Source organism: Notothenia rossii, assembly GCF_949606895.1.
Source record: "Notothenia rossii genome assembly, chromosome: 9".
NCBI lineage: Eukaryota > Metazoa > Chordata > Actinopteri > Perciformes > Nototheniidae > Notothenia > Notothenia rossii.
In genome coordinates, this window is record NC_136907.1 from 56,321,106 (window position 1) to 56,331,105 (window position 10,000).

The window sequence follows — 10,000 nt, forward strand, 5'->3', positions numbered from 1 at the left end:
GTCTTTGGCTGCAGCTGACCACGCCCCCCTGCAAAGGAGGGGGCCGAGTTACGAGCGTCATGTTACCATGCTGTTACCATGCCACGGCAACCTCTCATTCCCCTGATTAGTGGAGAGTTGGCCATATAGGCGGAGCTCCTCGTCACTGAGGTCAGACTATTTTCAAATCTGTAACAGTCTTTTTATTTTTTTATTTAGCCTTTATTTAACCAGATAAAAAGCATTGAGATAAAATCTCAATGCGGGATCTGTATCAGATCCCGTTTTTAGAGATTTGGGGTATGAGGAAAAGAGAGAGGGTTGTGTTTTCTGACACTTGGTGAGTTCCCTGACACAACGGGACACATATTCATGTATAAAAGACGTACAAAGGTGCATTTTGCATGATAGGTCCCCTTTAAAGGTGGGGTAGGTAATTTTGGAGAAACCAGCTTGAGTGCGCAAGAATTTGAACATACGCAACCGGAAAAAATCTGCCACTTCCTTACAGAGCCCCTCCTCCAACACACACAAATGCGCACATGACCAATGAGGGCACAAGATAAGTTTGTGCACAGATGGAAGGCTGACAGGCAGGTAGGCCATCCAGTTATTTAGCCGGGCCGGCTCAGATGATTGGTCGTGCTTTTTACAGTAGTACGGCTTCCACAGATAATTTTGTAGGTATTGTCAAAACACTTCAGATATTCATTGCTATCGGGATGTTAAGAGCATTCCATGGAATGTAACAAAAAGTGTATCTCGAGCCGGTTTCTCAAACTTACCAAACCCACATTTAACCTTTACACATAACACAGACATATAAAATACAGGACACACAACTAAGTAAACAAAAAGACGAAAAGCAGTCACTACATTGTGCACATTGGGGGCATTAAGGTACACTACTTATTACTGCAACAGCAGCTGATGGTAAGGACCTCAGACAACTTCATCAGTTTGTACGTGTCACGATGAATCTTCCATGAAAACCAAAGTTAGCCATGGAGTGCCACAGGCTCAGTGCCTTGGACCTATTTTGTTCACACTATATATGCTTCCGTTAGGCAATATTATAAGGAATCATTCTGTAAACTTTCATTGTTATGCGGATGATACTCAACCTATATTTAATCAATCAAGCCTGATGAAATTAATCATCTAAATAAAATTCAAGACTGCCTCAAGACTTAAAACGTGGATGACCTTACATTTTTTGATGTTAAACACGACCAAAACTGAAGTTATTGTACTTGGCCCGAAGAATCTACGAAACAAATTATCTAAAGATATACTAACTATGGATGGCATTAATTTGCCTCCAGTGAGACTGTAAGGAATCTTGGTGTTATATTTGATCAGGATTTATCCATTAACACCCACATAAAATCAATTTCAAAGAACCGCCTACTTCCATATACGTAACATTGCAAAAATCAGGCATATCGTGAGTGAGTGAGTGAGTGAGTGAGTGAGTGAGTGAGAGAGAGAGAGAGAGAGCACAATAAATAATGGTATTATGAATACATTTGCCTCCGAGTCCTGCATGAACTGTGCATAGACTGTATTTTAACATTGGTCATATGGTGGTACTTGGAGAGCCAACTATTTTCTCAGGTGGTACTTGGTGGAAAAAGGTTGAGAACCACTGGTCTAGTGAATGTAAAAGCTACTGAAAACTATGGTGGCCGACAAGTGCAAACTCGCTAAATTGGCCCAAATAACTTCCATTGCGAGGAACACGCTGCAGACTCAAAAATAATGCATATAAAGAATCACAAACGTGCCAAAACACATGCAAATGAAGAAATATCTTCACCAACTTGACAAAACATGCAGACTATTTACTAAAATGGTCCGGTGCATCACTTTTGTCCCCGTTTCCATTGTGTTTTGATGCAATTCTGCAGCAATTATTTTATTTGCAGCGGTTCATTTATGCAGCGCTTTTAGTAAACGCTGCACATGTTTCGTGAAGTTGGTGAATCTCTTAATGCTGCCCATGTGTTAGTGAAGATGTTTATTCATTTGCATTTGTTTTGGCACATTTGTGTTTTTATATTGACATTTCATTCTTAAATTGCATCTTTCTCCTAATAAAAAGTGTTTTTGGCCCTTGTGGTCTGTTGCACGGGTCGGCCAACGTAGAAAAAGGATGTTAAAGGTATGTATTTTTGAATTTCATACATTCATTTTGCAAAATCAATATGAAATGTTTGGATTAAATATGGAAATTAGGCATTATCTAATGTTAACGTTTTGTGTATACCTACCATTAATGTATAGGCAACAGAATATGTTCAAATAAACACCATGATGTGTGTTATGGATGTTTTCTTTCCATTAGTCTAAAATAAGTAATGTTGTGGAAGCAAATAAAAGCCTATTCTCAAAAAGACTTGTGTTGACCATGTTTTTGTATCTAATGTCTCTCCTTTAAAAATACACTTTAGACCAGATGTTCTTAAGTAGACCGAATGCATCTCTTTAAACTACAACACAATACCTGCAAACCTAAAACGTTCACAAATGCAATATACAGTAAGAGCCAGGCAACAAGCATTTCACAGGGAGTAAACAGCCTCTGCTAGTGGCTGCAAGCATTGCTCTATAAATCACAAAGGTAAATGGTCTATGTTTCAGGTTTAACCACTTCCTATTAAAGAGTCATGTATGGCTGTCAGCATGGTGTTTATTGGGAACATTTAGCTATCTATCAAAACACATTACAGTCCGTTTACACTCCTCTTCACCCCTATAGGATGACAGAAATCTTGCTTCCCACTTTTGATGATTTTGACATCTTTATATTTACTGTATTTCAATTACCTGCGCTAAAAAAAAACAAGAATCGGGGGCAGTCTTTAGAGGAGAGGAGGGGGAAATGGGGGAGAGGAATAAGAAGCAAAGGGAGATGTGAGATGGACACAGGGAAGAGGGAGGAAAACAGAGGAAGAAGAAGGTGAATGATGGATGGATGTGTGTTTGTGTGAGGAAAGAGAGAGAGAGGTGTGTGAGGGCACCATTAAAGCCTTGTCCAATAAATCTCTGACAGTGCGTGTGTGTGTGGAGATAACAGAGAGACGTCTCTCTCCATTCTGGCTCTGTCAGGATGATGTATGCATCCCTTTCTTCCTCCCTGTGAAATATTACAGGGGGGCTCAGTGTGTGATCTCGGGCAGCATGCGGCCAACGTGTTTGGTAATTCTTCACCTCTTATCAGCGCTCACATGAGGTATTGTAGATGGGAGACTTGTGGCTGCCTGGGAAAAGAGGCGAAATGACCCAGACACACACTCACACACATACAGATGCGCAGTAAACAAACACAAAAAGAATGAAATTCAGGGGGAAAGGGAGAAACGGGCAACAGCTGACAGTGACAGCTTTTCTTGATCGAGGGCTACGAGCTTGACAGGTGTGATTGATCACATAATGGCGAGCACATTTCGGCACTCTGCTCTTCATTTAGCTGACAGCATTTTCTTTATGGCACCTTGTGTTATGGTATCATAATCATGCCAGTGCCATTGGAGCGCCCCAGGAATAAATCTTTATAATCCCCCCCCCCATTCCACCGCATGAGCTGTTGATGCTGCTCGGGCCTTTCTGTCCCCTTCTTGCTGTTTCAAATGGCCGCTTTGGCTGTCACTCAAATCACCTCATCGTTCAACTGCATGATGGGGGGAGAGAAAAAGAGTGAAAGCACACAGAGGAGGAGGAGAGAAAGATGGGGATGTGTTTCTCCTCAGGTGCCACCTTGCAATCTTACCTGTCAGCCTACAGAAACTGGTGAGTGATGGCTTTCTGAGGACAAATGTAAACATATTGAAGCATTTCAATTCTTTAATGCTGCAGTTAGCAATATTCTTATATATACAATGGATGAAATAACCACTGCTGCGTGTCAATGTCTTACTTGTAATGTGGCTGTAGGCAGTCCAAAAGTACGCCGTATGGTAACAATTGGCCCATTCCTTCCGTTCGTTTGGCAATTCTTTCAAAACACAGGCAAGAAATACAAATCCAGTACCAGCAATGGATGTGAGATTATGAAACATATTGCAATGGAAATTGTGCTGGAAAGTGCTGTAGAAATTGCAGTGAAAAATTGTGGTCAACAGAAAATGTTGCCTCCCAAAACATCCAAGGGAGCAGGTTAATGCAGCACGGTTAAACAACCACTAACCCCGCCCCAAGCTTCAGTTCACGCCCACCACCTAAATAAGTGAAAAACACCACATAATAAATAAACATCAAGAGACCTTACATATGGTTTCTACACCTTGCTTACACTTACAATTTTTTGTGTATATGGATGGCAAAATGGCGGTCACTATTTTGAGTGATGGTGTAATGATGTTGGTCAAAAAGTTGAGTATTGAATGATGGACAACATAACCCTCAATGGGTGCCATCTTGGCTACGGAGCAGAAGGTAAAGGACCACCATACTTGTACAAAGTGGGCAAGGAAGCTGCATGGTTGTTAGTACGTTAAGTAAGTATTCTACGTAACTACTCGTTGACTTGTGGTTTCACACTGGACACCACCAGTAGGCTTGCGTAAAAGTAATGTGTTTATTAAGAACTTAAGTTGTCCATGGAACATTTAGCAGCTAATTGTTTCCCTCAGGAGTTGGTGGAGACAAAACAGAACAAGTGGCCAGAACAGACTTTGATTGAAAGCATTGCATGGTATCGCTCAGCTTGTGAGTCTGTTTTTGTGTTTTCATTATAAAATGTGCTACAGGAGACATCAATAGCTGCAGAAACAACCAACAAAGCTGTTATGAGTAATTTGCCATGGGTTTGTATCTCTGTATGTCTGAGTTACGGACCTAAATGTGGTCAAGAGCAAGGGCGCATGAAGTATAGTGGTAGGAAGTAAGGGGTTTAAGGGTTCATTAATCTCAAGAACGCCTCTAGTTTGTCAATGTTTTCGGCGTCTTTGCAGGTGTGTGGTTGAGTTTGAAAATGGGCACGAGTGAGTAACAGCAGGAAGTGGGGTAGGGGGCCCATCACTTTTAATAAGAAGTTGAAGGACCTTTAAGGTTGTCTGTGTGAAAGAGATAGATGGAGGTACAAACGCTTCCCTGTTTCTCTCAGAAATCTCCATAAAGGTTTAAACCAGCCTTATGGATCTCTGTTAAATGTGGTTCATGAAGCATACAGTACGCCCTCGTGTACCATCTTTACCATTCCACTGCACCTTTATATCCTTAAAATAAATGTTGAAAAAGAGTTATCTCGAACTTCCAGGTTGTGGGAGTAAGCATGTGTGCCTTTTATGGCTAATGACCTTTTTGCTATGATAATTTTGAACGATGCTTCTGTATATCTTTTCAATACAGAGCATATTTGCCTGGACATATTTTTGCGCAATCATCGTTACATATTGATATGGCTTTTTGAATATGCTATTCAAGTCCCCTTATAAAGGGAGTTTCTGTAGGCTCCGTTATGGGAACATCTTCCTTTACGGATGGGTGGCCAGCAGAAAGGACAGAGGCAGAAAATGAAGCAGGGAAAAAGCTGGATACTGTGGAAAGTGGGAGGCAGATGGATGGAGCGGAAGGAAGGAAGGGGTGGAACGCAAAGCCCCCTGAAATGGGTGATGAGTGAGGCAGAGACACAGATGGAGTGAGGAAAGAAAATGAAGAAATACAGAGTTGATGAGTGAGTAAAATGATGAATGGGCTGAAAGGGACCCAGATGGGCCGGCTCCATCAGTGAGCGGTGTGGCAGAGAAAGTGAAAGAGTGCTTACCAAGTCAGAGATGATGATGATGATTGTGATGATGACATACAGACGGATAATAAAGTGCCCAGAGGCAGGAGTCATCCTCTTAAATAGATTTCACATTAAAAGCAAAGCATGGCTAATAACATGAATATTAGTGGTAAAACCCCTTGGCTCATGTTAGGAGGACAGAAACAAGTGAGTGATTTAAAAGAGCAAACACAATAATCTGACGTGTCACTTCAGCATGTGTTGTACACGTGTGTGCACTCACGCAATGTAATTTCAATGAAGGAAAGCGGACAGAGGCGATGCCTTTTTGCAGAAATTATAAACTGAATTGATAAACATGAATCAAGAAACAAGGGGACCTTTTAAACGAGTTCCAGACTGTTCACTTTTTGAAAGGCAAATGTTGGTGAAATGCATAAAAGAGTATTTGCTCAGTGAGTAAAAGATTTAAAAGCGATAACACGAACAACAACCAGTCAGGACCTGTCTATCACGTGGTAGCCACGCCCTTAATCTGACCCCACTTGATCTTCTATTTGTCTCTAAATGGGACCATCATTTTGCTAAATGAACCTCAGTTTTCATTGAGGAAGACTGGAACCTAGCACTTGACACCATAAACGTGTTAGGAAAGTGTTTACTTTGGTAGTAAAGCAATTAGGAAGTTTTCCAAAGACTTCTATGCAATCGTATTTCTCCAGTGGAATTGCCTATGCTGGCCTTAGAGAGAATGCAGGTTTATGGCAGTTCTGCTTCCTTTTTCAGATCAGGAGGTTGCAGCTTGCCTCAAGAGATGGTGTTAATAACTAGCCTGGTTCTCTCCAAAAGTAACACAAGTCATCTTCCAGAATTGATCTCACCGATTAACACAGAAAGGTAACGTTTTTCCACTTTGGTTCATGTAATATCTATAGGTCTCATGGGTGACTATAACAGACAGTTTGTAAACTTAATATGAGGCTAGAACCAGGCAGCAGCAAATAAGTTTAGCTAAGCAAACCCCCAATGTGTCATATTTACACTTTTAAGCTTAACAATTCAACATAGTAGGTTATGTTAACTAGTGACAGTGCAGAAAGGTGTCAGTCTTCTCATCTAACTCTCTGGAGAAGGAAAATAAGTTGATTTTTAGTTGTCCATGAGTCATATTAGAGGTTGTTAGCAATGCTACATTTCCTACCTGAGTATATTTTATTGTTGAAACAAAATGTTGTGTGTATGTGCGTGCGCGCCCCAGGATGAACAAACCACCCTCTGTGTTGATGAAGCTAATGAGAATCCCAATAAATGAAATGAAATGGAAAATGAAGAATGTCACTGAGACAGACCCACCACAGGCCTTATCTGTCAATGACGTTGAAATCACACAAAACTCACACAGCTTGTGGCATTCAGGGGTAGCGTGTGATCAATAGGACAGTGTTTATTTCTCTTGCATCATACACTTTAATTAGCTTTACATGGCACTCTTACTGGAAAAGTAGAATTTTGTCCAACAAATAAATCAATAAGGTAACACTTGTCCTGTTATGTAGTCCGTGTGTTACGTCAGCACCTGGCATTCAGTAACCCCCCCCCCCCCCCGTCTCTGTTATACAAGAAACACACACACACACACACACATACACACACACACACACACACAGCCATAATGGAGCAATTATCCTCTACAGCTCCGATCTGCTTCTCTGATTGTAATTTGCATTTATTATTAGCCTTCAGCCTGCCAGGGGCTGTGAGGCGTGAGGATGGATGGTCATACACCACATCACACTGATAGACCTGCACAGATGCTTCATAAACACGCGTGCTGGAGGACACAGTAGCGTCAACGTGACACATACACGGATAAAGTTACACAAATGAAGCCATTGTGACAGCGTGATGTGGTTTTGTTTTGTTAATGCTGATCCCTGTTAATGATGGGAACAGTGTGTTCAGTGGCGTTCCATCACAGAAGAACATGCTTCACGTTCCACACTGTGACATCCTGCAGGACCGTGACGAGGCCCTTTCCCTGCTTTGTGTTCTCTCTTGCAGCCGGCCCCGGGGCTCATCTTATGGACATTTGTGAGGAGCAGAGTCTCTCAAGCAGGGCCGCCCCTGGCCAATTTGGGGCCCTAAGCGACATCGCGAGATGAGGCCCCCCCCCCCCCCCCCAACCGACAGGAGTGAAAAAAAAAGTTTGGGAAACAAAGTAGGCTACTTTGCAAATATAATTCCTGTTTAGTAGACCCTTCTACACACACCACAACACAGACTATAACACCCCTTGCTGCTAAATACAAACCAACTTTGTGCTATATGTGCTATATGTGCAATAGTGTTGCACGGTGTACCGATACTTGAGGGGTACCACGATACCCTGCCGTCAAAAACGTTACGATTCCTCCGTTTCATTAGTATCGGAACTTTAAGAATGACGGGAAAAGTATTTTAGCTATATCTCTGACAGTGAGGGCAAGCCTACGGACACCACGAGGCCTGTCTGTAAGACATGTTTTAGATCCCTGCAAACCAAGGTAGCCAACACATCAAACTTGGCTAAGCACCTCGCCGACCGGCATCCAGAGCTGTTTAAAGAATGTAAAGACAGACAGGTTAGCGAATGTGATAGATAACATAATTACATCATGCTCAAGCCCATGCCCTCAAATCTAAGTCAAACAAGTGTAATTTATTTTGTGACAAACTATCATTTTCGTTGTTTGATCAGGCAATTAATGGCAATGACAACTGTCTAATATGGCTATCTGTTTAGCTAACTTACCAATGTGGCTAACATCTGCAATGTACATTTTGTCAATAATTATATATATTACTGTAGCCTACTATTACATGTTAATAAAATATAAAGTTAACTATCAAAGCAATCACATAAACTCAAGTATAAAGAAGAGACCATGTTGTAAGAAAACACTTAACAGATAAACTACAATTTTATTTATCATGAAAATAATAAAAGAAAAGTATCGAAAAAGAATCGGAATCGCAATTCTTGACTTGGTATCAGTATGGAAACCAAAATGTTGGTATCGTGACAACACTAAGTGCAATATATATATGCCATTAATAACTGTGTAATTTATACCTGGCTGCTAAATCAATATATATGTGCCGTTAATAACTGTAATTTATACCTGGCTGCTAAACCTTTGTTACTGTTACAAGGTATGTATTTTGTAAATTGTGTAACTTGCTGCTGTTAAATACCGTCAAACTATGTGCAATATGTGCTTTATGTGCAATATATACTTTATATACATATGCCATCTTTAATAACTAATATATACCGGGCTGCTAAATCCTAAAAACTGCTACAGGATTTGATTTGTGGATTTGATTTGTTTTTTATCTGTATTTTTGAAAATGATGTAACTTTTTTAGTTTTTTATCTCTTTTTTTAGCATATTGTTTATTATATTATAACTTAGTACTTTTTTTAGAATATTGTTTATTATATTATAACTTAGTACTTTTTTAACACATGTAAGATATGCAACACTAAGCTGTCTGTGGCTCTTTCCTGCTGTAACGCTGCAAATTTCCCCTCTGTGGGAATAATAAAGGTATTCTGATTCTGATTCTGATTCTGGTATGCTAGTATGCAGAGACTGCCTTCTTCATGTCGTGAATTGCAGCTGATGTTTTATTAATATGGCAATTGGCAAAACTTTGACATTTGACTTATACAACATTCGCAAAGTGTACATTTGACTCATACAATAACCCACCTTCGAGTGATGCTCTAGTTTATTCACGGTTATTTTTGTTCCCCTCTTGCTTGCGCCAGAATGAAACTGTCTTTTCACCGACATCTCTTCACCTGCACTAGTGGCCGTATCAAAGCCGTGATTGGTCCGATGTCGATTCATTGCAACGGTGTCGGGTTACAGACGTGCTCCCCTTGTCACCTCTCACTCTCGCGTATCAGCGGAGGGGGTGTGTACGGAGAACTGCGCACAGCAGCTGAGGCCCTCTGGGCTGGGGCCCCTGCGCAAGGCATGCAGCCTGCGTGATTGGCCTTCTCAAACACACACACACACACACACACACACACACACACACACACACACACACACACACACACACACACACACACACACACGCACGCACGCACGCACGCACGCACGCACACACACACACACACACACACACACACACACACACACACACACACACACACACACACACACACACACACACACACACACACACACACAGCACCAGCAGCCCATCAGGAACACCTGCCATAGAAGGTTGATGGGA